The following is a 26,775-nucleotide window of genomic DNA, read 5'->3' as shown; positions in this document are numbered from 1 at the left end:
AATAAGCATAATTCTACTTTTGCATAATAATAAGTATTTTTTAACAAACACACTTCATGCCTTTTCTATTTCACTGTATTTGAAAATTGGACAACCAGGTTCCATTTTTTTTGTTTTTTGTTTAAAGTTTGTTTGTTTGGTGTGTTTTTTTGTTCTTTAACCAGTTTTTATCAATACCTAAAACAATATTCTTTTTAAATCTTTGAAAATTATTTTCTGGATTCACACACATTTTATAATTTGTGGCAGATGTCATGCAATTCTCAATCCAGGAAAGCAATTTGTAATTTCATTGTCTTTGTAGGAGCTGTTACCTTTGGGGCTTGGGGAATATGTGTAGATACATATGCACATACTGTACCTTGTGTAATCAAACATTGCAAGCACAATATGTACCATATAGTGTTTTGAAATAACAGATAACCTCATGCAATATATTATAATGTATAAATAGAAACTGTGAGCCATTCAGATTACATGTTCTTTATATACAACAGGCATACTAGCATCTGTGTAAACATTTTGGGAATGTTTAGAAAAAGTGATTTTCAAATATACAGTCAATTCCTGACATAATCATGGTATATATGGGATGTATGTTCTGTACGCCTGTGTTGATGTTTGAAACCAGCATCTAGACAGAAAGAAACAAAAAAATAACCAGTGTTTAAAATACACCGAGATCAGATCCTGTGAATGTGCTAGAGAAACCTTTAAAATAAAATCTATATGTTTATACCTATATATCTTTATAACTATAACTTTCAACCCATGTATCTTAAAAACTGTGAAAAATTACATCTCATGGAAGAAGAACGAGAGGAAAATGATTAATCATATGGAACTTAGAAAAAATAAACATCAAGTGTGGTAAATTTGAAGATGGGGAAACACAGAGAAAGGTTACTGATGCACGTTGTAATCTTACAAAACTTGCAACTGGATTTGTAGGCTACATGAAGATGGGGTGGGGTGGGGGAGGGGGGGTAATTTGTATTGTGTCTACATCAAAGCTTGAGCAGAGATAAAGCACAAGCCCTTGCTGCCTAAGGGATCATCTGAATTAATTGAAGTGAACTGCAACTACAGCCCAAAGGGACCTGGAACTGTCTCAATATTTACTATACGTGTGTATTTTCTGATGTCCTCACTGACTCTCTCACCTTCCCCCCTCCTTCCCATGTTATCTGCTTCTGATCTGAGCTTCGCAACTTTAGTTTGTGCCACAGTATCTTGCTCAAAATGTGCCAAACAACAGTGTACCTGCTAGGGAGGATTAAATTAAGTTGGCAAACAAGAATGTTGATTGGCTTCTACAAATCTACAAGGGCATAAATGTGTGTGTGTTAATCCAGCACAGACATTGCGAGTTGTGTGAGAAATTCGATTCTGAGTCGTAAAAAGGAAGAGTAAAAACAAATAACAGTTAATATTCTCCATAAAGTTGATACATATTCTGAACGATATGAATGTTAATTTTGGAAGGAATAATGTATTATTTTCAGGAATTTCAACAAACTGAGAAGGTTGTGCAGCTACATCTGGCCCGGACTGCATTTCTCTGTTGGCCTTTTCAGTTTAACAAAAACAATGCATCTTATTTAAGATTAAATTACTTTCCACATCACAACACATGGACTGGTTCAAAAGCATGTCTGCAAATGGTTTTCAGCTACGTGTCCTACCATATTTATGAAGATGGCATGGCAACTGTCCTGATTACAATCTACTCATCTCAGCCCACTTGTTCATTATCTTTGTAACAACTTGAAAACCATCACCATCAAAGGTTAAGAAGGTCATGAAGAGGTGAGTTTGAGTTTAATTGGTAGAAGTGAAATGGGAACGTCTCACCTTGATGAATTTATTACAATCTTAAGTGAAGCTGATCATATTGTGGTTAACTATTACACAGTTGGCCTGCAGCAGTCCCCAGAGAATTTGCTGACTCATTGCCGGCTATACCACAACTAGATAGCTGTCATGTAAGTCTCTTGTCTTCTCTCTAATTCTCAATCCCTTCTGATCCTAATGCCAAATACACCTACATGTCACTCCTAGTTCCTACTTTTCAGAAATAGATTCTATTACAACTGTAACAAGTATTGGATATTTATATTTGTAATCAAGTTGATTAATAGTATTCTGTCATTTTAATTGTAGATTAACATTAACTTTGACATGCTTCTGTAATAGTAGGTGGAATTGCCATTACACCATGTACATCACATTACACAACAATTACAGTTCAATTAATCTTTTCCATGTTTACCCTTTTAAAATATTGTAATTAGATATAAACGTGATAAACTGATTAATGAAAGCAATGTTGACAGATCAAATAATAATGGATTTAGCAAACAAGAAATAAGATCTAGACATTAATTAGTGACCAAAAAACTAAATCTTGTACACTTCAATTCAAATGGGTGTGTTCTGTTAATTATAAGGGAACACCTTCCCAGTTTATATTTGCTATTCCATGTTGTTCCAAGCAGTACATTAAGGAGGTCTAAGGGTTCTGCAAAACTGTGATTGTATTCAGGCCTGGGACATGTTATTTACTTTAAATACAATAGATAGTTAAATGTTAATGATTAAAACTGTTTAAAGCTCAATTTTGTATTCACAATTTTCTCATACAAGTTAAACTTTAAGGTTTTGTATCAAATCTTAGAATGATTCTTGAGAAATAACTAAGTTATTTTAATTTTAAGTTAATTTGTGCCTATTTCTTACTGTTTAGTATTATTTTAATTCAAATTGTAATTGCATTTACTGCTGCAAAATCATAATTCTAGCTGAACAGATCACCCTAAATAATAATAATTTTAGATGTTGATGTAACTATAATTGTAATGCAAATTGCAACGGATCCTGGGTCTGTTACTTTTATTGTCAGTCTGTCAAGGGTCATATTCTCTGTAAGGAACTAGACTGAGGCATGTTCAGCTTTTAAATGGGAAATAAAAAGTAAAAATTAGAAAAGTACAATATGTAAAATAATTTAATAGAAGAGTGTGGCAGGTTGCTGGGTAGGAGTATTGTCTCCGTGGAGGTGTTTGGTTGACTGGCATGAGAATGCATTTGAATCCCTCACTTTTATCGCATTGTCAACCAGCCAATAAGACACCCAAACAGACATAGTCATGTAGAACTAAGGTATCAAGTCAGTGAAGCCAGTGAAGTCCATTGCACAGGCTTTGGGTTTATATTGGGGTTTAATGTTACTGTAGATTTGGAGTTTGTATTCCCTTTGCTAACCTCCCAACCTGGCATCTGCAGTCAGCTCCCTGCTATGGCACTCGTAATAACTTGGGAGTGTTAAAATAGACTCCTCTGAAATGTATGCCATTGTGGCTGCTCCACAGCAGTGAAGAGATGAAGGCTGGGGTTGGGGAACACAGCAACCGCTGGTGATTTATTTAGAACAAAATCCAAAACAGTGTATTCCAAGAAAACAAAAAGTTCCAGCATGGGGAATCTTCAAACTAGCAAATGCGAGTAGGTTCTGTGGGCGGTGTTAATGGCCAAGCTCAATGTTTTACCAATTGAGTCATTCACTCAACTCTGATCATTCTCTTTTGACCTGTTCTTTTCTGTTGTGACTTGACAGACGTGGCATCTTCATTAAAAAAAAAAAAAAAAATTGCATGTGTGTTTGCATAATCCACCCCTTTGTAGTGAGTAATTATAATTAAAGCAGTGATTTTTCAATTAAGACAATACTGACAAGATATAATAAAAATCATTGTGAATTAAGAAAATATATTATTGCAATAGCATGCTCAATGAGAGTAAATCTCCCAACTTTGGAGCACAAACCCAAGATCTGTGTGCACTGGTTGGACTTTGAGAGAAAAATTAAAACCTAAACTAAGTAATCCCTATTGTATGTTGTATGAGCTCCAGCTGAGTCACACATATAATACCAAGTAATTATTAATTTTGCTTTCAACACATAACTATTCAGAATATTCCCCCTGTATTCCCAAAGCCTGCCATATTACTAGTAAACAACAGTAACTTCTCAGAAGCCTAAAGACGTCATATATAGATGTTCCATGAAATGAAGGGAAATTACCCCCAGACTTCCCTCTACATATTAATCAGATAAACCTGATGTAAATGTAAAGAAATCAGATTACTGTGAATAAAAATCAATAGGAATTCATCATTGGAGGGGCGAAAAAAAAAAAAAGCAACAGGAATGTTTTACTGCATAAGTCAGCAAGTGAGATGTTAATGCAATAGAGAGAATTAATGGGATATTGGCATACAAACATTAGGTAATATATTATTATGGCTTAAGGCAACTGGCTTTGCTTGGGCTATTTTTCAATGCCTGGATGGAGGCAGTGTAGTTTGTTTTTAATTAGATACAATTTAAGGCTCGGTAAGCAAACAATATTTTACAGGAAAAAGGGTTAGTTGATTTGACTATTGATTAGGTGAGTCATTTCCTGATGGTTGCGTGCATGTGTGGGTGTCTGTGTCCTAGAATCTTATTATTATTATTTGTTGTATGATTATATCAAAACAATCATGCCCACAAACAATTTATTGTCTTTAAGAAGTGGGTGAAAAATATCAAATGTGTCCAGTTGCAGTATATTCAATATTTTTAGACATAACACAAGAGCATGTGTGGTGATTTCACCTGTATGTGTATATTATATGGTTAAGGCCATATTGGCCAGAGGCCAGACCAATGCTTCATGTAACCATGTAACAGAGCTCATAATGTGTAAAATAAGCCTGTTACGATTTGGTACAAAGCTCAAATGACATGCTTCTCAAGAGACAAGTCTGTTGGTGGCTATATTGATCTACTGGGCTATGATGATCAGACGTGTGCCTGAGACAGCTGGTCTGAATCCAAGAGGGTGTTTAACCATACATGATACAACTGCATCTTGAAAATTAAACAAAAACCCGTCCTGGGTTCTTTTTCAAATTAATAAGATAGCATAATGGAAGATGTTCTTAAAATTCTTAACATGAGAATTAATGTTAAATACATGTAATAATAAAGGTCCTTTCTATGTAATGCATCAGTGAATTATTGCTCAATACCATGGGTTCTGTTTTACTTCCTTATTCAAAATTCTATTGGAAGATAGCATTGAAATACACAGACATTTTTTAAGGAGACTACGCTGACACATTCAGAGGGGAACAAAATATATATTTTTTCATTTTCTTCATTCTCTTTCAGTCTCCTTCTCTCACTGTTTTAATTGTCACTCCATTGAAACTAATTTTCACTGTGTGAATTAATTTCCTGTTCTGGTGCCAGGATCACGTTTACAAAGAAGAAGCACGATGCACTACACCACTGCATTGCTACTTTGGTTATTCATCCCTGTGGCTTTCAAAGAGTCTAAAATGACAGATGGAGCTAATGAATCTGCACTCTTTATTTGTCTCCTATTCAGAGGAGTTATTGCTTTGGTCAAGATGAAGGAGGGGGGTGGGAGGCAAAAATATCACTTCAATTTAACTATGAACGATAATGGCATTTTCCTGTTTTAATTTTAATTTATATTACATTGGAAAATAAATTATGGAGCATTTCCTAGAAGCGACAATATCCTAGAGGTGTTCTTTGCATGGTCAGGGAAAAAAGTAAGTGTGAAGCCTTTGCTTCAGTCATAATGACAGCAGCATATTCGATCTGTCTGCCTGGAGACATCAGCTATCTCTCAATCAAGTCAAGTTCTATATTTCCCCCGGTCATGTGTCTGTCTTAATTATGTATATACACATCCTAATCCATCTAACATTTAGTTATGTCCTTATCTAAAACAGCTATTTGCATACATTCGTCGTTATAAAAACATTTTCCGTCAGTCATTCTGGTCTTATCAGCTGATATATTAATTTATCCATCGGACTTAAACACTGAAACCCTAAAAGCCTCACTGTACAGTAACTCCTGCCCTTTCTACATAAAAGGAGGGAATTTGTAAGGAAAGGATAGCCTTTAACAATTTGTTACAAAGTGTTAAAATCACATTATGTAGTTTTACAAAACATTAAAAGAAAAAAAGAAAATATATTTTTAAATGAATACATGAGGAATTTCTTCATTAAATTGCAACACTTTATACAAGGATGCTTTTTGTTTTACAGAGAAACATCTCATTTCAATTGATCATCTCTTCTAATGATTTTTTCCCCAATTTTTTTGCTGTCACTTACAATGCTCAAGTAATAAAACCTGGGCAGAGAATTGGACAACTCATGTCAAACCTAGAATAAATTAATAATGCTAGAATAAATTACATGCTTACAATAGCAAGGCCGGCTGCTCTACTAGTGCAGCTAGGAGCAAGACCATAATCTACAACATTTGGCATTGGCAATCAAGCAAGACCCACTGAAACACAACATAATACACAGCCGGCTAGTCAACAGAGTAGCTGAGCTGAAAACAACAATATATATCACGCAGCACAGGAGCATCCTTCTCAACTGAACAGTACAGAGCGGAAAGCTCCACTGTGATGACAACTCAAAATATCATACAAACTAACTATATACACCACGGGGTGCTGAGGGCAGCAGCAGCGGTCTCTTGCGCTATGGCACACAGCCAGAGCGGGCCACAGACCTGCTGACCAAGAAACTATCTACACAGCGAGGCAGCAAACAACTCGAGCGCCATCAGCTGGGAACAGCAGCAGTGAGCTCCATTTTACACAGGCTAGAGCAGAGACACAGTCCTGCTGTTTACACGTTATATATATTGTGGCAGTGTGAGAGGCGTGTCTTTCAGTGGAGAAGACTACAAAACCTCTCCTCCAAGACTCCAAACCCCAGAAACCAGCAGGGTTCCTGATGGCCATAGCCCAGCCCACCACTTCCCTTATAAAAGGAAGCAGGAAGCGAACCAGTGTGCGGATGCTTGGCTGGGGTAGCAAGGTGCACAGGAGGGCGAGAAGACGACGGAGAGAGAAGAGAGAGAGAGAGTGGAAGAGCAGGAGAAAGAAGGGAGAAGTTCACAGTTGACGGATTCACTGTCTTACGACCCTTTTTCTGAGAGACAGAATAACAACAAAAAAATCCAGAAAAACGCATTTCAAAAAAGTTATACATTGACATTTGCATGTTAATGAGGGAAATAAGTATTTGATCCCCTATCAATCTGCAAGATTTCTGGCTCCCAGGTGTCTTTTATACAGGTAACGAGCTGAGATTAGGGGCACTCTCTTTAAGGAAGTGCTCCTAATCTCAGCTTGTTACCTATATAAAAGACACCTGTCCACAGAAGCAATCAATCAATCAGATTCCAAACTCTCCACCATGGCCAAGACCAAAGAGCTGTCCAAGGATGTCAGGGACAAGATTGTAGACCTACACAACACATCAACAGGCTGTCAACAAGTCCAGGAGCAGCTCTCATGGGTGCTGGACTGGAAGGCATAGTCCGGTGGAAGGGAAGACATGGTTCAATAGCTCCATCAGGATGCGTATAACAGGGGCAGACTGGGAGAGGAAATCAGGAGCCAGAGCCCGTGGGCTACTGGGACTCGACTGCAGCCAACACCGGGTTCCCAATGGAAGGGACCGGTCCTGTCACATCCAACAACCAAGGTGTTCAGGCCTATGCCTGCTGAGCAGGCATCAGGCGGCTCTTCTCTTGATTGACCTGGAGGCTCTGAGTCTGTGTGTGGCACGGCATGGATGGGGCTAGCGATGACTCAGAAGAGGGGGAGGGAGCCTGTGGACATCGCTCCGCCGCTCTTCCCTGTCGTTCATGTGCTCGCGTGGGGGCGCATGGGTTGTAGCGGTGCGGACTGCGGGCATGTCAGGCTGGGGGGTGTGGCTCCCATTGGGGGAGCAACTGTAGTGGCAGGTGCAGTCATGGCAGCCGGCGCAGCAGCATACTCAGGGCGAGAAGCTGGCGCGGTATGTGCATCTGTCTCCGAAGCTCCATTCTGGAGGAGGAGACGGAGGGGCTCAGGGAGAGTAGGGGATCCAGCACCACCGAACCCCTACTGTCACTCAACGGAGTGGGAGATCGCTGGGCATAGCGGTGATTGCGGCAGCGCCTGGTGGGAGGCAGGGACTCCAGGCACGCTGTAGCACACCCGGAAGTCGCTGCCAATTCGAACTCGCTTTTGGTGCCCAGACAGACGGGGCATAGGACTTCACCACAAGGTGCATCGGCCGCAAGCGGCGCAATGGCAGGGGCGAGAGGAGCTCATCGCCAAGCCCACATGCGCGTGACCAGGGATATGTGCAGCGGGGGCGCTGGTCAGTGTTTGCACCAGGGGGCACACAATAACTGAAACGCCTCTGCAACAAGTGGAGTGCCTAGTGGGCTTGCCGCTATAAGTGCATCTCCATTCGGCAACGTCTATGGACACGGGGGCGCCAACCACACGCAACCTTGCTGTTGCCGGACAGAACACGGTGTATACCAAGCACCAGGTGCTGGATACAAGCGCCGTGTAGGCCCGTAGGCTTAACCACACCGTGTGTGCCAGTGTTTCCGGGGACAACGGGTGACACGGGGTCCGGGGTCGAAGGGGGCTGAGGATAATAGACCAACAGCTGTAGTGGGATCTAAAACCGAGGCCTGCACACATGGACAAGGATGCTTAGCAGAGCTTTTTCTCAGTGAGCTGAGAGAGCAAGATCTCCTATAGCCACAGCCGTGGGCTGTAGTGCGGGTGCAAGCCGGCCCCTCATGCAGGCGAGATCTCTTACGATACACCGAGGCTCAGGCTAGGCAGCAGGGCCTCGAAATTTACTGCTGCTGCTAGCACTCCTGAACAAACACAACTATTATTTTTAAAGGCTCTTCTTGTGAACCGAAACTGAAACCCAAAGCGCAGCCGGACCTCTGGTGCGCGGACGGGACAGAATCAGGATTAGCTCTCAATAATAACTAAACAAACAAAAGACAGAGATGATGTGTAATGAAAAAACGGTGGTGAACATCACTATGAAGTTAAGCCAGCCAGCCAAAATACGCAGTTTGAATTTGTATTGTAAACACAGACACAGAGAGCTCACATTCTTAGGTCCAGCTAAATGGCAAAAGAGGACAAACCTGCTCAGATGTCACATTTTATAGAACAGGAATTGGAAAGGGACCTGTTCTGAGTGATGTGCGCAGGGGCCAAAGGCAGCTTTGATAGAGTGATGGTATATGATCTGGTTCCTACGGAAGTGCGCAGAAACCCCTCCCCTTGGGCAGTGCTTCCGACTTGAAAGATCAGTGCATAATTGGCCTATTTTGTCACACACAGCCCTTCTTGATGGCTACATGCCCTCCTTGGCTCCATGCTTCCCTACCTCAAGTCAGCTTTGCTACACAGTACCCAGTGATGATGATGACTTTTTTAAGTGGAATGAGAATGTTCGGTTGCAATGCAACCCTGGTTCTCTGAAAAGAGAAGCAATCAACAAGATTCAAAGTTGAAGAAGATACTGCTCTGGGGATCAGGAAGAAGCAGGAAGAGGGGCTGGTCTTTAGTCTCACCACAGGAGATCCTATTGGCAGCTTCGAACCCTCGCACTATTGATTGCTTTTCTCTTTTCAGAGAACCAGGTTTGCATTGCAAACCTAACCTTATTACGTATTAATTTGGTCGATACCTAAATCAGAATACAGTACTTCCTCCAGTTACAATTGCAGTGCTAGCAGTGATATTGAATTATAGTAAATGAAACACACAAACAGAATGTGTAGGGCAGTGGTCAGACAGGAGCACAGGAGAAGAATGCAAGCATGCTCTAGATGTGCTAAAGATGTCTAAGAAACTACATGCATATAAAAATACTTATGAAAGAAAATCACTCAAAACTGTATTCAGATTCAATCCTCTGTGATCTTCACTTTGTTTCTGTTTTAGTTTTTTGCATTTGCAATGTTCAGCTTCCTATGAGACTGTTAGGAAAGGATAAAACATCTAAAGATTCCTGGACAAACTTTCTTTCTGTCTTGCACATCTATATAACTAGCTTGTGAACAGTACCTAACTTGACCTGTGAACACAAATGATGTAGATTTATTTGATTGGACAGGCAGAGGTTCATAAAATATTATTGTTTTACAGTGGGGGAAAAAAGTATTTGATCCCCTGCTGATTTTGCACATTTGCCCACTGACAAAGAAATGATCAGTCTATAATTTTAATGGTAGGTGTATTTTAACAGTGAGAGACAGAATAACAACAAAAAAATCCAGAAAAACGCATTTCAAAAAAGTTATACATTGATTTGCATGTTAATGAGGGAAATAAGTATTTGATCCCCTATCAATCAGCAAGATTTCTGGCTCCCAGGTGTCTTTTATACAGGTAACGAGCTGAGATTAGGGGCACTCTCTTTAAGGGAGTGCTCCTAATCTCAGCTTGTTACCTATATAAAAGACACCTGTCCACAGAAGCAATCAATCAATCAGATTCCAAACTCTCCACCATGGCCAAGACCAAAGAGCTGTCCAAGGATGTCAGGGACAAGATTGTAGACCTACACAATGCTGGAATGGGCTACAAGACCATCGCCAAGCAGCTTGGTGAGAAGGTTACAACAGTTGGTGCGATTATTCGCAAATGGAAGAAACACAAAATAACTGTCAGTCTCCCTCGGTTTGGGGCTCCATGCAAGATCTCACTTCGTTGACTTTCAATGATCATGAGAACGGTGAGGAATCAGCCCAGAACTACACGGGAGGATCTTGTTAATGATCTCAAGGCAGCTGGGACCATAGTCACCAAGAAAACAATTGGTAACACCCTACGCCGTGAAGGACTGAAATCCTGCATCGCCCGCAAGGTCCCCCTGCTCAAGAAAGCACATGTACAGGCCCGTCTGAAGTTTGCCAATGAACATCTGAATGATCCAAGATCACCATCCCCACCATCAAACATGGAGGTGGAAACATTATGCTTTGGGGGGTTTTTCTGCTAAGGGGACAGGACAACTGCACCGCATCAAAGGGACGATGGACGGGGCCATGTACCGTCAAATCTTGGGTGAGAACCTCCTTCCCTCAGCCAGGGCATTGAAAATGGGTCGTGGATGGGTATCCCAGCATGACAAGAAGAAGAAGCACATTAAGGTCCTGGAGTGGCCTAGCCAGTCTCCAGACCTTAATCCCATAGAAAATCTGTGGAGGGAACTGATGGTTTGAGTTGCCAAACGTAAACCTTAATGACTTGGAGAGGATCTGCAAAGAGGAGTGGGACAAAATTCCTCCTGAGATGTGTGCAAACCTGGTGGCCAACTACAAGAAACGTCTGACCTCTGTGATTGTCAACAAGGGTTTTGCCACCAAGTACAAAGTTGAAGGGGTCAAATACTTATTTCCCTCATTAACATGCAAAGCAATTTATAACTTTTTTGAAATGCGTTTTTCTGGATTTTTTTGTTGTTATTCTGTCTCTCACTGTTAAAATACACCTACCATTACAATTATAGACTGATCATTTCTTTGTCAGTGGACAAACGTACAAAATCAGCAGGGGATCAAATACTTTTTTACCCCACTGTATATAAAGAGAGTTTTCTGGAATGCTTTCCTTTAATAGATACAAAAATGATTCTTAGAAAATGCAAGTTTACAATACAATCTTGGTGAGAGGTCAATTTTATTTTATTTATTTTGTTTAGTTTGACTTTTTATAGGTAATCAAATAAGCTCATCACAAAACTGAACTTAGTAGTCCCAATTACCTAAATGTGTTAATATAGAAAAACAAAATCATAAGTGAAATCTTATGTATTGTTTAGCTTATCGTTTTAGTTACTCTAAAAACAGCAGAAGATGCTTTATAAGATGCCATTTTTTTTTTTAAGTTATGAATTTAATGTGTCCATAAAACCCAGTGACATTTAACAAACTCCCCAGTTCGCAGTGGAAGCAACAGATTTCTCAGAAACCATTTTTCTTACAGAATTCATAAATAAATTGATCTGACAGCTATGCTTACATTCAAATCAGTTTGATCTGCGCATGACTGCAGATTACAGCAACATGGTTGGTACAAGGAAATGATGTGCCTGACAGGACTGTCATTCCAATTGCTTAAATCTTTTTGGGGAATTTAATCTTTATTTGGCACAATTTACTATTTTGTTTCCATCTCCTGTCTCAATGGCACAATCTGGAAAAATACCACTGTCTCTTCCTTTTGTATTTGTCCGGTCCTACCTTCATTTGTTTAGCATCCTCAGCATCTCTCATATTTACTCATTATGCAGTGCTTTTATGCCAAATAGCAGCCAAACTTCACTATATAAAGGAAAACAAACTGTATTCAAAGACAAGGGTAGAATGTTTTTACAGTATTCTTTCAAATCTTCTCCTGTTGTATTTAAAATCATAGGCACTGTAAGCAGTATTTTTCAATTACTTCAATCATTCTTTTTTTTTTTTGACATGGCCTCTTTTAATGGTGAGCATAGTATATATACAGTATAGCTGTAAACATCAAAAAGATATGACTGTCATACAGGTGCCACACATGCACTTTCTCCTTATACAACTGCATCAAAATATATTAATTGCAAAATTTGCTGGTTTTTGTTGTCTAGAAATGTAAGCAGAATGAAAAATACTATAGGGTATGGATGGGTGAAGTCTTCAGGCATTAAGATTTTTTATTATTCATGAATTTGTTTTAAAAATACTATTACTTTTCTGAGCTTCTACCGATGTTCTAATCAATTATCAGTAACACTTTATAACAAATGTATGTCTAAAGCTGTTATTATGCAATCTATACACTGTGAATAGATGCTGATTCATAACATAAGCATCATTCATGTAGTTATACACCTTTAAAGCACATACAAGCAGGGTCATAGGACAGCTGAGAATTTGGTGTTCAATCGCACATTTCCCATAGCATAATATTTACATATTGATATTAACAATACATTAATTCTGGTTAATAAATATATTCTTAATGCTTTTAAAGATTTGTTATTTGTCATCTATTAATATTTTATGAATTTATTAACTGCTATATATGAAACCTTTTTATGAAGTTAACCAATAATCTTTCCTAAGATTAATAGTGTGGTATTTCTCAGGTATTCCAGTAAAGCTTGGTCTGGTTCAGAACTTAACACAGCTTCTACATTTATTGAGAGTCATGCCTCAGTAAGTGTAATTAGGTAACTATATCATAATTTGCTCAGGATCCAAATTTTAGTGGAAGGTCATTAACTGAATCCATTCTATACTGTTAGACATGCAGGACCTCTTTGTCAATCTCAGTCACCAGCTAGTAATAGTTTGTAAGAGCTACCCAAAAGTATTTGAACTACTCTTTTTTGTTTTGTTTTGTTTTTTTACAACATCGATGCTAGATGGTACCAGTGTGAGTTGGATGAGTTGTATTTTAACCCGTGTCTTTGAAGCTGTGGTGTGCTAGATTTAGATTCTGTGGCCTGGCTAGTCTTTGAAAGGTCTTGGTTTTCCTGATTCTATGAGGCAGACAGATAAAAAGTAATTTGTTTTTATTTTAGTCATTCCAATGAATGCCTAATTCCCCCTGGCAATGATTCATGGGGGTGTGTCTACCCTGCGCCTCAACAGCTTAATATGAAATCTATTTTGATGATCAGGCTGAAAGAGATTTAATTCGCTGCCTTATCAGCTCACTCCCATCGTGTGGCCCTTGATATTTGCTAGTAATTTATTTCATTAGTGAGAAGCAGCAACATCAGTCAATCTCATGGCTGAAATGACCTCACCTGAGCTATACAGATGTACATGGTAGCATGTTCCATCTAGGATTTCAGGAAATGTTCCTTCACTAATGGGGTCATTTGTTCCACCTGCTCCCTCATTTGTTTTGTATGCAGAATAGCATTTCGAACAGTATCTTTTTGCTCAAGTTTGGACTGTGTCGATAAATCAATAGGCGGAAAAACATATGACCAGTTCCCTAGTTCTTATTATTTTTCTTCACTATTTTATGGTTCATGGATCTTCAAGTTGTACTGGAATTTTAAGTGAGGCCATCTGTTCGGAAATGGTATTCAGTTTTCATTTGCCTTTGTTTCTTCATAATGCAAAATGTTTCTTCATAATGATCCTCTAAACCACTTTCACATCTCTTCCTGTTTCTCAGCTATCTTTTCCTGGATGCACTCACACTGCCCAGTCCCTGACCACCTTCCAGTGACTCCAGACACATCTGTTCAGACTGTACCTGTAATACAGCAGTTTAATCTCCTGGGCTTCTCAGCACTCTTGGTCTTAAGCACTTTCTTATTAAACTATACTTCCTCATGTTCATGCATACTTATATATTGTTAGCACTTCTATCAATATGCTTCAACTTCTCCCATGCCTACCCCTCCCTTTAGCACATAACAAGGACTTAACTATATTATGTCTGCACTTGTTAACTGAACTAGGATCTATGCTTATTATATTTAGTACTGATTGTATTACTGCCTTTTGTAATGCTTTGAAATGTTTCTTGTGTAAACTAATTTGTCCTGGATGAGTTGCCCTTGGCCTAACTCTTGAAAAGGCTTTCACTAACTCTACATCAGTGGTTTATGTGAGTCCGTTCATGCAATTTAAAGGCCCGGCTAAATAACAATGAGGAGATGGGAACAGAATGGAGTTCAACTAAGCCATAAATGGAAGGCCCATGGACCACATAGAACGTCCAAATTCCCACCTACATCAACTGGTCAATTGGTGAAATCCTCAAACTGTAAATTATGCAGGGGTCAAAATCTGTTTATCAAGTGAAATCACAATATTGAACATGTGACAAGCTGAAGCACATTTGCTATAGGACTTTCAGCTCTGGGATTTTTTTGTGTCCCTCAGATTGTTTGTTACTCAGACAAAAGCAGACAACGTCCTTGAAGGACCTGAGGGTGGCATGAGCTCCGGCAAGACAATCAGACAAGTACAATTTGGAGGCAGGAAACAGCCTTAAGCCTTAGGTAAAGCAAGAGCTTGGTCTGCTGGTGGTCTTCAGCATATTTAGTCATGACAATCATCAGGACTAAGGAGAACATAAGAATAACATAAGAAAGTTTACAAATGAGAGGAGGCCATTTGGCCCATCATGCTCATTTGGTGTCCATTAATATTTTTAAATGTTCCCAAATTTTCAGCTTCAACCACATTGCTGGGGAGTTTGTTCCAGATTGTGACTACTCTCCTGTTTTCCGTTTTGAATGCCTTGAAGCCCAATTTCCATTTGTGTCCCCGGGTGTGTGTCCCTGCTGATCTGGAAAAGCTCCTCTGGTTTGATGTGGTTGATGCCTTTCATGATTTTGAAGACTTGGATCAAGTCCCCACATAGTCTCCTCTGTTCCAGGGTGAAAAGGTTCAGTTCCCTCAGTCTCTCCGAGTAGGACATTCCCTTCAGACCTGGAATAAGTCTGGTTGCTCTCCTCTGAACTGCCTCTAGAGCAGCGATATCCTTCTTGAAGTGTGGAGCCCAGAACTGTACACAGTATTCCAGATGAGGTCTAACTAGCACATTGTACAGTCTGAACATTACTGACCTTGTTTTAAATTCTACACTTCTGACAATATACCCTAGCATTCTGTTTGCCTTTTTTATTGCTTCCCCACATTGTTTTGATGGAGAAAGTGAGGAGTCCACATAGACTCCTAGGTCTTTCTCATGCATTACTTCATCTAGTTCTATTCCTCCCATAGTGTAATTATAGTGGGCAATTTTGTTACCTGCATGTATTACCTTGCACTTGTCCACATTGAATTTCATCTGCCAGGTGTCAGCCCACAACTGAATATTATCCAAGTCCCTCTGAATAGCCTGTGCTGCCAAGATTGTATCTGCTGAGCCACCTATTTTTGTATCATCTGCAAATTAGACAAGTTAGCTAACTATCACAGAGTCCAGATCATTAATATAGATTCGAAAAAGCAAAGACCCTAGTACTGATCCCTGTGGAACTCCACTAACAACCTCACTCCAGTTAGAAGCAACTCATCTAATCGAAACCCTCTGTTTCTTATACATCAACCAGTTCATAATCCATCTACTTACATTACCCTGAATGCCTACAGCTTCCAATTTGAGGATCAGTCTTTGGTGTGGAACCTCATCAAAAGCTTTTTGTAAATCTAAGTATATCATATCATATGCTTTCACCTGATCTAAAGCTGCAGTTGCATGTTAAAAAAAATCTAATAAATTAGTAAGACATGATCTGCCTTGTCTAAACCCATGTTGACTATCTCCATGAATATGGTTTTCATTAAGATGCTCCTCTATTTTCTGTCTAATCATTTATTCCAACATTTTACAAGTAATGCAGGTGAGACTGATTGGTCTGTAATTTCCTGGCTCAGTTTTGTCCCCTTTCGTGTGGATAAGTATTACATTTGCCGTTTTCCAGTCAATTGGCACATCTCCTGTTCTAACTGTCATTTGGAATATTTTTGTTAGTGGCCTATAAGTAACTTCCCAAATTTCTTTATGTACTGTTGGAAATATACCATTTGGCCCAGGTGATTTGTTTGTTTTTAATTCTGCTAATCCCTTTAGTACCTCCTCCTCATTTATCCTGATCTCTCTTAGGGTTTGACTGGACTGATTGTTAACCTGTGGCATTTTATCCAAATTTTCTTTTGTAAAAACCTGTGTGAAATACTCATTTAGACCATTTGCCACATCTTGTTCATTTTTCAAGATACTTCCATTTTTGCCCTTTAGCTGTTTCACTTCCTCCTTTATTGACCTCTTGCTGGTGTAATATTGAAAAAAGCTATTTGCATTAGTTTTAGTTCCAAGAGCTATGTTTCTTTCTGTTTCCCTCTTTGCTTTCCTGATCCCTTTCTTAATATCTCTTTGCAGTTCTAAATCGGGGGCTTGGAGCCAGATAAAAGAATAAATAAAGAATAAAACAACAAAACCTTAAAGACCTAACTTAAAAAAAAAAGTTTTGTTCAGAGCCAGAGAGACATAAGTGCATTTATGCCCTTCTGGCCCTGAACAATGCTTCATGGGTAGAGCCTTCATACAGCCTTCATATAGCATTTAAGTCTAAATGGCTGACACCACACAAAGCTCCAGAATGAGGGGAAGAATTTTTTTACAGCAGAGGAGGTTTTAATGAGTTTGATGGAAATGCCCAATAATTTTGAAAAGCAAGAGAAAGTGCAGAATCAAGGCACGATTCAGTCATTTGTGAATAATGAAAGTAAGCTAATTTCATGACCTTGATAGTGACCTTTATAATGGCTAATTATATTGGTGTGGTTTGATATTACTAGCTTGCTGATGTTGTTGAGTACTTACAATCTGATTGTAAGTGATAGTTAAATGATATTTTTTTCAGTCTCTTGGTTTAGAAACATAAGAAAGATTATAAACGAGAGGAGGCCATTTGACCCATTGTGCTTGTTTGGTGTCCATTAATAACTAAGTGATCCAAGGATCCCCTCCAGTCTATTTTTAAATGTTCCCAAATTTTCAGCTACAACCACATCGGTGGGTAGTTTGTTCCAGATTGTGACAACTCTCTATGTGAAAAGGTTCTTTTCCCTAGTCAACTCCATAGCTTTTTGTCACTGAGAAACAGTGCAGCTCTTTCTCAACAGCTTTAAGTAGATTTTGTCTACGTGCCATCAATTCACACCTAACTGGCTCCACCTGGAGCACAATTCCTGCTAGTCCTTGACTAAATCACCTTTCTACAACCTATTTACTTTCACCAACTCAGCAGCTGTACTGAATTGACTTCAATTAAGGCAAACTACAGAAAAGATTAACTTCAATTAAGGCAAAGTTAAAACAAAATGAGGAATGCTAAGACTGGTCTGAAACTAGGAAGACAACAAGATGGCTGCCTCTCATGTGTACTCTGCTGTGTCTGTCTGTGGCAACTTGTAAATACTTCTGTTCATTAGGACATAACATAATTATAGAATTTAATTTTCAAATATCAAACATTTGAATTAATTAGTTCATCTGAGGATAAGGAATGACAAATATGACATGATAATGTAATGACCCCGGGTTTGAGGGTGATTACTGAGGTTTATTTCGCAGACCAGGATGGTACATTCCCTCCCAAACCGTCTTGCACATTAAAAGCACTCAGACATAACTCTAGTATACTCCCGCTCGAACTCCTCTTACGACGTGTCACCAGCCACTTATATACACCCCTCCCACGTGATCCCCACCAACCAATCACTGCTCCCTGACTAAGCCACCCGCGGAGACAGGGGGAGCCACGAAACCACAAAACACATAACATCCCTCCCTAATCCCAACACAATAAGGAAGTATTAATACATTGCCTTCAAGACGCACTAGACTTCATCGATCCAAGAGAACAACCTGGATTCAGAAGTGGCTATAGCATGATGGATTGTATACAAATTGTGTGGGAAGTGTTGGAAAGATGTAGATAATACAAGCTTCCTCTGCGCCTGGGATTTGTTGACAATGTGAAAGCATTTTATTCGATATATACAAACTCAATCATCAGGGCTCTAAAATAACATTTAAAAATTAGGAAACTTATATATCTCTTTTTAAATATATCTACAACAATGCTACATCAACAATCCAACTACAAGAAGACACTGACAAGATCAAGATCTGCAAATTGAGTCTGCAGAGACTTTGGACTGGAATGAATATTTTAACAACTTATGCTTTGTCAATTACATAATATTTACAAAAACACCTGCAGACCTGCAACTTCAAATTCAGAAAATCAGATTCAAGCAAGAAAAATGAATTTGAACTTGAGTAAAACCAAATTCAGGTTCGACAGCTTTGTTAAATCTAAGACAATATCTGGGAGAGGCCCTCATCCAGCAGTTGATCGATCAGTTTCAGTATATATGTCTCATCTCAGTTCTATGAAAGGGACAACCCTGGTTGTATTTAATATGGCAAACACAAGGAAAGTTATCAGCACCTTTTAAAACAAGACAGAATAAATTACTCACTAAACTTGAATCAGTTGCCATATATTTTAAGTGTTAGGCTGTACTACACACTTTTTGCTAATTAGGTTTTAACAGGTAGGCTATAAAGGGCTGGCTTATAAAGTGTCTTATACAAAGCTGTTCACTTCTCACAGACAGGAAAGAGAAACAGAGTAGATTGCTTCTGACTGATAGTATATATGTGTAATCTTTAAAAAAATCTAAGAGGGACTTAGCATATACACAATGCTACATGTTTTATGGGAAACAGATGTAAAGTCACCATTCCTTTTAAGTCCTATCTGTTTTAAGTGCTATACTTTCTGAAACCAGTGTGAAAGATCCTGGGGCTAAACTTCTTAATTATGCATAGACACTTAATAAAGTGATCTTAAAATGTCTGCATGCACAATTCAAGTATTATTATTATTATTTTATTTTTTTGTATCAATCTTGCATAAAGCATTTGCATGCACATTTGTAAATCACAGATGGTATTAAGTCTTGAGAACACTAAAGTTGCTCGAATGTGTGTTGAAAATACCCCCTTTGTCTATGAAAGGTCAGTATAACCCATGGTGAAGCTATATTCTCAATGTAGCTTTGGCTACAGAAAGCAAATTCGTATGTACAGAAATTTTTCTAAAAATATAAGTTATTGTATTTGAATTACAGGTGATAAAAACACATTTTATTTGCTCAGCAGCAGGCAGGGCAGCCAGAGAAAGAAATAAAAAGAAAGCTGGGAAACACTTTATAATACAGTACCCTTACTACAGTATACTTAAACTGTAATTACACAGTAACACAAGTGAATTGACAATGTAGTTTATGTATAGTTAAAGATTAAATACTAGTATCGATAATGTAATTACAGCACAAGCTTACATACACTTCATGAAAAGTAGTATGGCTTAATTACATGTAGTGTGGGTTAGTTAACTTGACATATTCATGTAAAACGATGCAAACGTTTATGATGTTACTGATGACCTTAAACTCATCCCTTTTTACAGTGTAACAACATGTAATGATTAGCACTTCCCTCTTACATGTAATTACATTAAAAAATTATATTACCAGTCCAGTACATGTAAAAACATGGAATAAGCATACCTGTTTCCACATACAGCAATGGCAACTCTCAATGCTTTGGATAACACATTCCATGTGAAAAAACTTGCTGGAAAGTTTTCCTTGCTGGAATCAAACACAGATAACTGTTGATATGTTTGTATTGAGGCGATCGTCAGTTCTGCAATGGGAGCAGTAATCCAGTCCAGCTCTCACTGCTGGGAGGCTCGGGACATGATCCCCTTCTTACACTTTCAGAACCGACTGGTACCGGCTTTTTACATCGTATGGCATTTTCACTGAAAAATATAACCATGCATGTCAGTAATGTCATTAATAAGCCGTCCAACTGCCAACCCCAACCCTGCTTGGAGGCATCTGTTGTCAAAACCACAAAAGCAGATTGGCCCAAAGGGCACATTGAGGGTTAAATTCGAAGGGCTCCGCCAACAACGGAGCACTTTCCAGCACGCCTGAGTGACTGTCACTTGACGTGCTCTGTCGCGGCGAGGATGCATCCCATGGGACCCAAACCACCACTGCAGAGGCCTCAGATGAAGAAGGCTGAGGGGGAGCGTTTGGGATGCAGCTGCTAGAAGGCCTAGCAGCCTCTGGCAAAGCGAGAAACACACGTTTATGGAGGAAACTCTCTCTGGCACCGGCATGGACAGCATGGCAGTCCGAGGAAATGCTGATTTGGCACAAGACCCGAAGGCCCAACTCGGAGAGGTGGTCGAGTATCAGGCTCGTGTGGCTCTGAAACTCCTCCATGGAGTTCGAACAGACCAGCCAGTCATCTAGATAATTGAGGACGCAGACCCCCTGGCAACACAATGGGGTGAACATGGTGCCCCTGCACTTGGAGAAAGTGCGAGGAGCTAGTGACAGGCCGAATGGTAGAACAGCAAACTCGTGCGCTCTGCCTTTGAAGGTGAAGCAGAGAAACTTCCTGTGAGCCTGCGCAATGGGTATGTGTAAGTAGGCTATTGTTCAGTGTAGTCTGGCATGGTCTCTGTCTGTATTGACATTCAAAGCAGCCATTCATTGTACTATTAGCAGTCCTGCCTGGAAGGCATCACGACAGCCTTGTGTCATTCAACACAACGCAGGTGTGTACAGTCCTAAGTAGCTACAGGTGGAGTATTTAACAGCCCCCTGGACCTCTGCGTCTAAAATCAGCGCCAGCAGCCTCAGTGCCCTCCTTCTGAAGGGCCACGCTTACAAAGGGCAGGGACTCTAGCTGTGGGACTCCAGCGAGGAGAAGACTGTGAGGAGACGCCGCACAGCAACAACAGGCTACCATGATGATCTCTGCGCTTCCTGTCCTGCTCTCTCCTTCCTCTCGGCGTGCACCTGCACGCGATTGCTTCCCTATTGGCTCTAACCTCATCTCCCTGCCTCTCTCCTCCTCCTCCCTCCCCTCAACTCCACTCTCTGGAGGCCTGTGGAACTGCCACTCAGCTTCCAACAAGGCCGACTTCATCTCCGCCTTCGCCTCCCACCACTCCACTCCTTGCTCTCACCGAGACATGGATCTCCCCTGAGAACTCAACCACACCTGCCGCCCTATCCTCTCTGTTTGCCCTGTCCCACTCCCCCTGTCTTACCGGGCTGGGAGGAGGAACAGGGCTCCTGCTTTCCCCTTCTCTCCTCTTCTCTATCCCTCCCTTTCTCTCCTCTGTCACAACTAATAGCTTTGAATTCCATGCCGTGGAACTCACCTCTGCCCCTCACCGCTTCTTTCTAGTTCTCTACCATCCTCCCGGTCCACTCGCCTCCTTCTTGGATGAACTCGACTTTCTTTTCTCCTCCCTCCCCTCGCTGTCCTTGGATACTTCAACATCACCCTCCCACTCTGCCGGATTTCTTCCCCTCCTCCACTCTTTTAACTTCTCTCTCTCCCCGTCTCTCCCCACTCACAGGGCAGGCCGCCAGCTAGACCTAATCTTCTCTAGAGGCTGCTCCCCTTCGACACTTCGTGACACCCATGGACATCTCGGACCACCACTTCATCTCCTTCTCCCTTTCTCTCCCCTCCCTCCCCACCCCACCTACTCCCTCTGTCACCTTCCGCTGTAATGTCTGTCTCCCCCTTCACCCTTGCTTCCACTGCCCTCACTCTCTTACCTTCCATTGAATGTTTTTCCCATCTGTCTGTCAACTGCGCTACCTCCTCTTTGTTCTCCTCCTTCACCTCCTCCCTTGATTCTCTCTGTCCTCTCACGTCTCATCCTGTCCCTCCCCTCCTCAGCCTTGGATCTCTTCCATTCTCCGCTCAACCCAATCCAGTCTGCGTGCTGCTTAACAGAAGTGGAAAAGGTTCAAACTCTCAGCTGCCCTTGAACTCTACCACTCTCTACTGTCCACATTCTCCTCCTCAGCCAAGAAGTCTTACTTCCAATCACTCTTTGAATCCACTGTGAACAACCACCGCAAACTCTACTCCACCTTCTCCTCCCTCTTTGCTCCCCCCCCCTCCGTCCACCATCAGCTCTCTGTATTTCTTTCCCATCACTCACTCCTGGATCCTCTGCAATCCGTCTTCCGCACAGCTCAATCCACTGAGACTGCTCTGCTGGCAGTCACTGACTCCCTCAGCTGTGCTCGAGCAGCCTCCCTCTCCTCAGTCCTCAGTCCTCATCCTCCTCGATCTCTCTGCAGCATTTGACAGTGTCGATCACTCCATCCTCCTCTCCTGCCTCGCTGATCTTGGAATCACTGGAACTGCTCTCACCTGGTTCTCCTCCTACCTCAACAAACCGGACCTATCAAGTGACATGGCGACACTCCTCAGAGCACCGGTCAGGCTGCAGTCTCGCAGTCCTACACTGCAGTCTGCCTGTAACTCCCAGCATAGCCTGACCCCGATCCTAGATCCCTGCCTGGGGGCATCCAATAAAGTACATAGTCCTGAGATTAAATCTTATACAAACAGAATAGTTATCCTATTAAAACAGTACATTTTCATAGGCTTGGATGTATTCCTTCCTCTCAGGGCCCTCGTTTCAACAATCTAATAAAAATTTTAACTACACGACAGAAATTACCTGCTCACCTTACTTCTCCCATGTATAAGCTTGCTGTCTTAAACATCCGCTCACTACCTAGCAAAGCAGCATTAATAAATGACACCATAACTGACACACACATAGATGTGCTCACCTTGACTGAGACCTGGTTAAGACCAGACGACAGTATTCCATTAGTAGAAGCCTCCCCTAATGACTACTCTTACTGCCAGAAGGCCCATGCAACAGGCCTTGGGGGGGGGCAAGACACCAGCTACTGCACAGACCTGCGCCTGTCAACTAAGCCATTAGACAGCTTCACATCTTTTGAAATTCACCAGGTAGAACTTAGGCTTAATCCACCTATAGCTATTTATAGGCCACCAGGCCCCTATTCCTTTTTATGACCGAATTTAGCGATCTCTTATCTGACTTAGCCATACACTATGATAAACTCATTATTTTGGGGGACTTTAACATACATATTGACATTAAAGACGACCCCCTCAGTGTTAGTTTCTTGTCACTATTGGAGTCTGTAGGCTTCACTCAGCATGTGTCAGGACCCACACATCATCACAATCACACACTAGATCTAGTTATTACCCATGGGGTAGAGATTCACAACCTAATAATATCAACCCAAAACCGGACGATTTCCGACCACTGCCTGGAGTAGAATCAGACACACAGGAGAGGAACATAGAAACTTGCTGCCTAAATCCCACTGCTATTCATAAATTCACTACTCTGTTGCCAAATTATAGCTTAATCAAAACAGGATTGGTAGATGAATTATTAAATAATTTCAACAATACACTAAGCACTGCTTTAGATACAATAGCCCCATTAAGGACATGATAAATTAAACCCACAAAACACTCACCATGGTTTGACGAACACACTCGCTTACTTCAAAAAGAATGCAGTAGATGTGAGCGTAAATGGAGAGAAACAAAAATAGAGGTCTTCCATATGGAATGGAATGACAGTATAATAAGATACAAGCAGGCCCTGTCCTCTGCTAGGTCTGCCTACCACTCCAATTTAATAGAGACGCATAAGAATAACCCGCGTTTTCTTTTTAATACAATAGCGACACTTACTAACCAGCAGGTAAAGCCTTCAGAGGTTATCCCCCCAATTTAATCTGTAGTGACTTCATGGATCATTTCAATAACAAAGTTAACGGCATTATAAAACAGATAGAACAGGAATCATACACAGATACTATAGCTGACACATGCAGTCCTTCACAGCCCCCGCCTACCTTGGACTCGTTTAACGTAGTAAATCACCAGGAATTGGTCTCCTTAATTACTAAAATTAAACAACAACCTGCGCACTATACCCTATACCCACTAAACTACTAAAACAATCTCTACCATTAATTATTCACAGAATACACAATATTATTAATGTCTCTTTATCCTCAGGATCTGTTCCTGAATCGTTTAAAATAGCTGTAATTAAACCACTTCTTAAGAAATCCAGTGCCGACCCAAACCAATTTAAACACTATTGACCTATCTCAAACCTTCCCTTCCTTTCTAAGGTTTTAGAGAAAGTAGTTGCAAACCAATTGCAAGCTTTTTTAACCGGTAATCATCTTTATGAAAAATTCCAATCAAGCTTCCGTTCCAGCCATAGTACAGAAACGGCCCTGTTAAAAGTATTGAATGACGTGTTTCAGTCCTCTGACTTAGGGCACGCCAGTGTTATTATTTTATTAGACTTAAGTGCGGCTTTTGACACAATCGACCACAAAATCTTGATACACCGCTTAGAAAACCTATATTTTATTTTATTGTATTTATGTATTTTATTTTGCTGTACGTTTGTTGTATGTTTACCAGTCTGTAAAGCACTCTGTGGCTACCCTGCGAAGGGCGATATACAAATGAAAATTGATTGATTGATTGATCCACCCCCCAACCTCTCCTCACAGGCTTACCCCAAGGCTCTGTCCTGGGCCCCCTACTGTTCTCTCTCTACACTCGCTCCCTGGGCCCCCTCATCGCATCTTATGTTTTCTCCTACCACTTCTATGCAGATGATGCCCAGATCTTCCTGTTTTTTCCCTCTCCTGACCCTCTCATCCCCTCTCGCATCTCTTCCTGCTTGTCACCTCTCACAGACAAGATCTCTTGCAACACCCCAAGTCTTAGGCTGGGCCAGCGCTCCTGCTGTGGAGGAAAAAGCCCTGTGGACAAAAAACCAACACAGCAAGCAATCGGAATATATAAGGCACTATATAGACATGACTTATTTTTAAAGGCTCTTCTTGTGAACCGAAACTGAAACTGAAAGTGCAGCTGGACCTCCGGCGCGCGGACGTAACAGAATCGGGATTAGCTACCAATGATAACTAAATACACACAAAACAGAGATGATGTGTAGTGAAAACAGTGGTGAACAACACTATGAAGTGAAGCCAGCCAGCTGAAATACGCAGTTTGAATGTCTATTACAAACACAGACACAGAAAGCTCACGTTGTCGGTTCCAGGCGAAATGGCAAAAGAGGACGAATCTACACAGACGTCACGTTTTATAGAACAGGAAGTGGGAAGGGACCTGTTCTGAGTGATGTGCGCAGGGGCCAATGGCAGCTTTGATAGAGTGACATTTTCGATCGGGTTCCAAAGGAAGTGCGGAGAAACCCCTCCCTCTTGGGCAGTCCTTCTGACTTGAAAAATAATTAGTCTGAAAAACAATAATAATATTAAACGACAAATAGTCGTATGTAAAAAGCTGAATTGAGTCGAGACGCTGACAGACTTCTGTGGCGTGGTTGGTACAAAACAGTGTGGCTAATTTTAATACATTTAAATATTGCGACTACACACAGATGTAGCAAATCGGTGGGTGTATGGTACTATTTGTACTACCAGCCAGCCGAAAAATGCAATTTCTGTTTTTTATTCACAAACACAGAGGCTCTCACCTGTCTTGACGAACCAAGTTGAAGGGCAAAAAGAGGAAGTCTCTGTGCAGACATCACCTTTTATGCAAACAGGAAGTGGAAGGTTCCTGTTTGAGTGACGATCACAGGGGCCAATGGCAGCTTTGATAGACAAATGTCTTCGATAAGTTACAGCAAATGCGCGCTGAAGCCCCTCCCCCTTGGGCAGTGCTTCTAACTTGAAAGATAACATTGGTGCACACACACATATGAAATACTCACTCATACATGTGAAACATTCGCACATTGAGGATGAATGAAGGGGTTGAATTGTCAGGAACCAATTTTCACAGGGCAAATTAACAGGGACGAATTGTCATGGACCTTCCAGATATAGTGCAATAACTTCTGGATATACTGAAATTGTTTGAATACTGTGAAATCACATCCATATGAGAATTTCTCACACATATATATCTGTGTGAGCATTTCATTTGTTTGTCTTCTGGTCTTGTCAAGCAATTATTTAATCCACCCCAAAGATAATCTGTCCTTGATGCTGCATTTGTTATTTGTTCTTACATGTACTGGACTGCATTTTTATGTAATTACATGTAAGAGGGAAGTGCTGTTCATCACATATTGTTACACTGTAACAAGGGATGAGTTTAAGGTCATCAGTAACATCACAAAGGTTTGCACCATATGTAAAGTAAATAACGCAAACTACATGCAACTAAGCCATACTGTCACGTGTGCCTCGGGGGCTCGGGAACAGAGGACCCAGGTGCAGTGCTGGATCGAGGGATCGTCGGGAAGGCGTGGGTTGGGTACCGGCAGATCAGGGCAAGAAAGGCAATGCAGAGTCGTGGT

The 26,775-nt window shown here is 40.8% G+C and overlaps 1 long non-coding RNA gene across 1 annotated transcript; it reads right to left on the bottom strand.

The window, feature by feature from the left end:
• Positions 1-467: 467 nt before the first annotated feature.
• LOC136748859 (uncharacterized) lies at positions 468-25,240 on the bottom strand. Its single transcript, XR_010816631.1, has 2 exons — positions 25,039-25,240; positions 468-634 (listed from the first exon to the last, which is right to left on the bottom strand). It is a non-coding gene; the product is annotated as an uncharacterized LOC136748859 (long non-coding RNA).
• Positions 25,241-26,775: the final 1,535 nt, after the last annotated feature.

The sequence above is a fragment of the Amia ocellicauda genome, chromosome 4 (genome assembly GCF_036373705.1).
Source record: "Amia ocellicauda isolate fAmiCal2 chromosome 4, fAmiCal2.hap1, whole genome shotgun sequence".
NCBI lineage: Eukaryota > Metazoa > Chordata > Actinopteri > Amiiformes > Amiidae > Amia > Amia ocellicauda.
The sequence above is the reverse complement of the archived record's forward strand: the minus strand, read 5'-3'. Positions and strand labels throughout refer to the sequence as shown.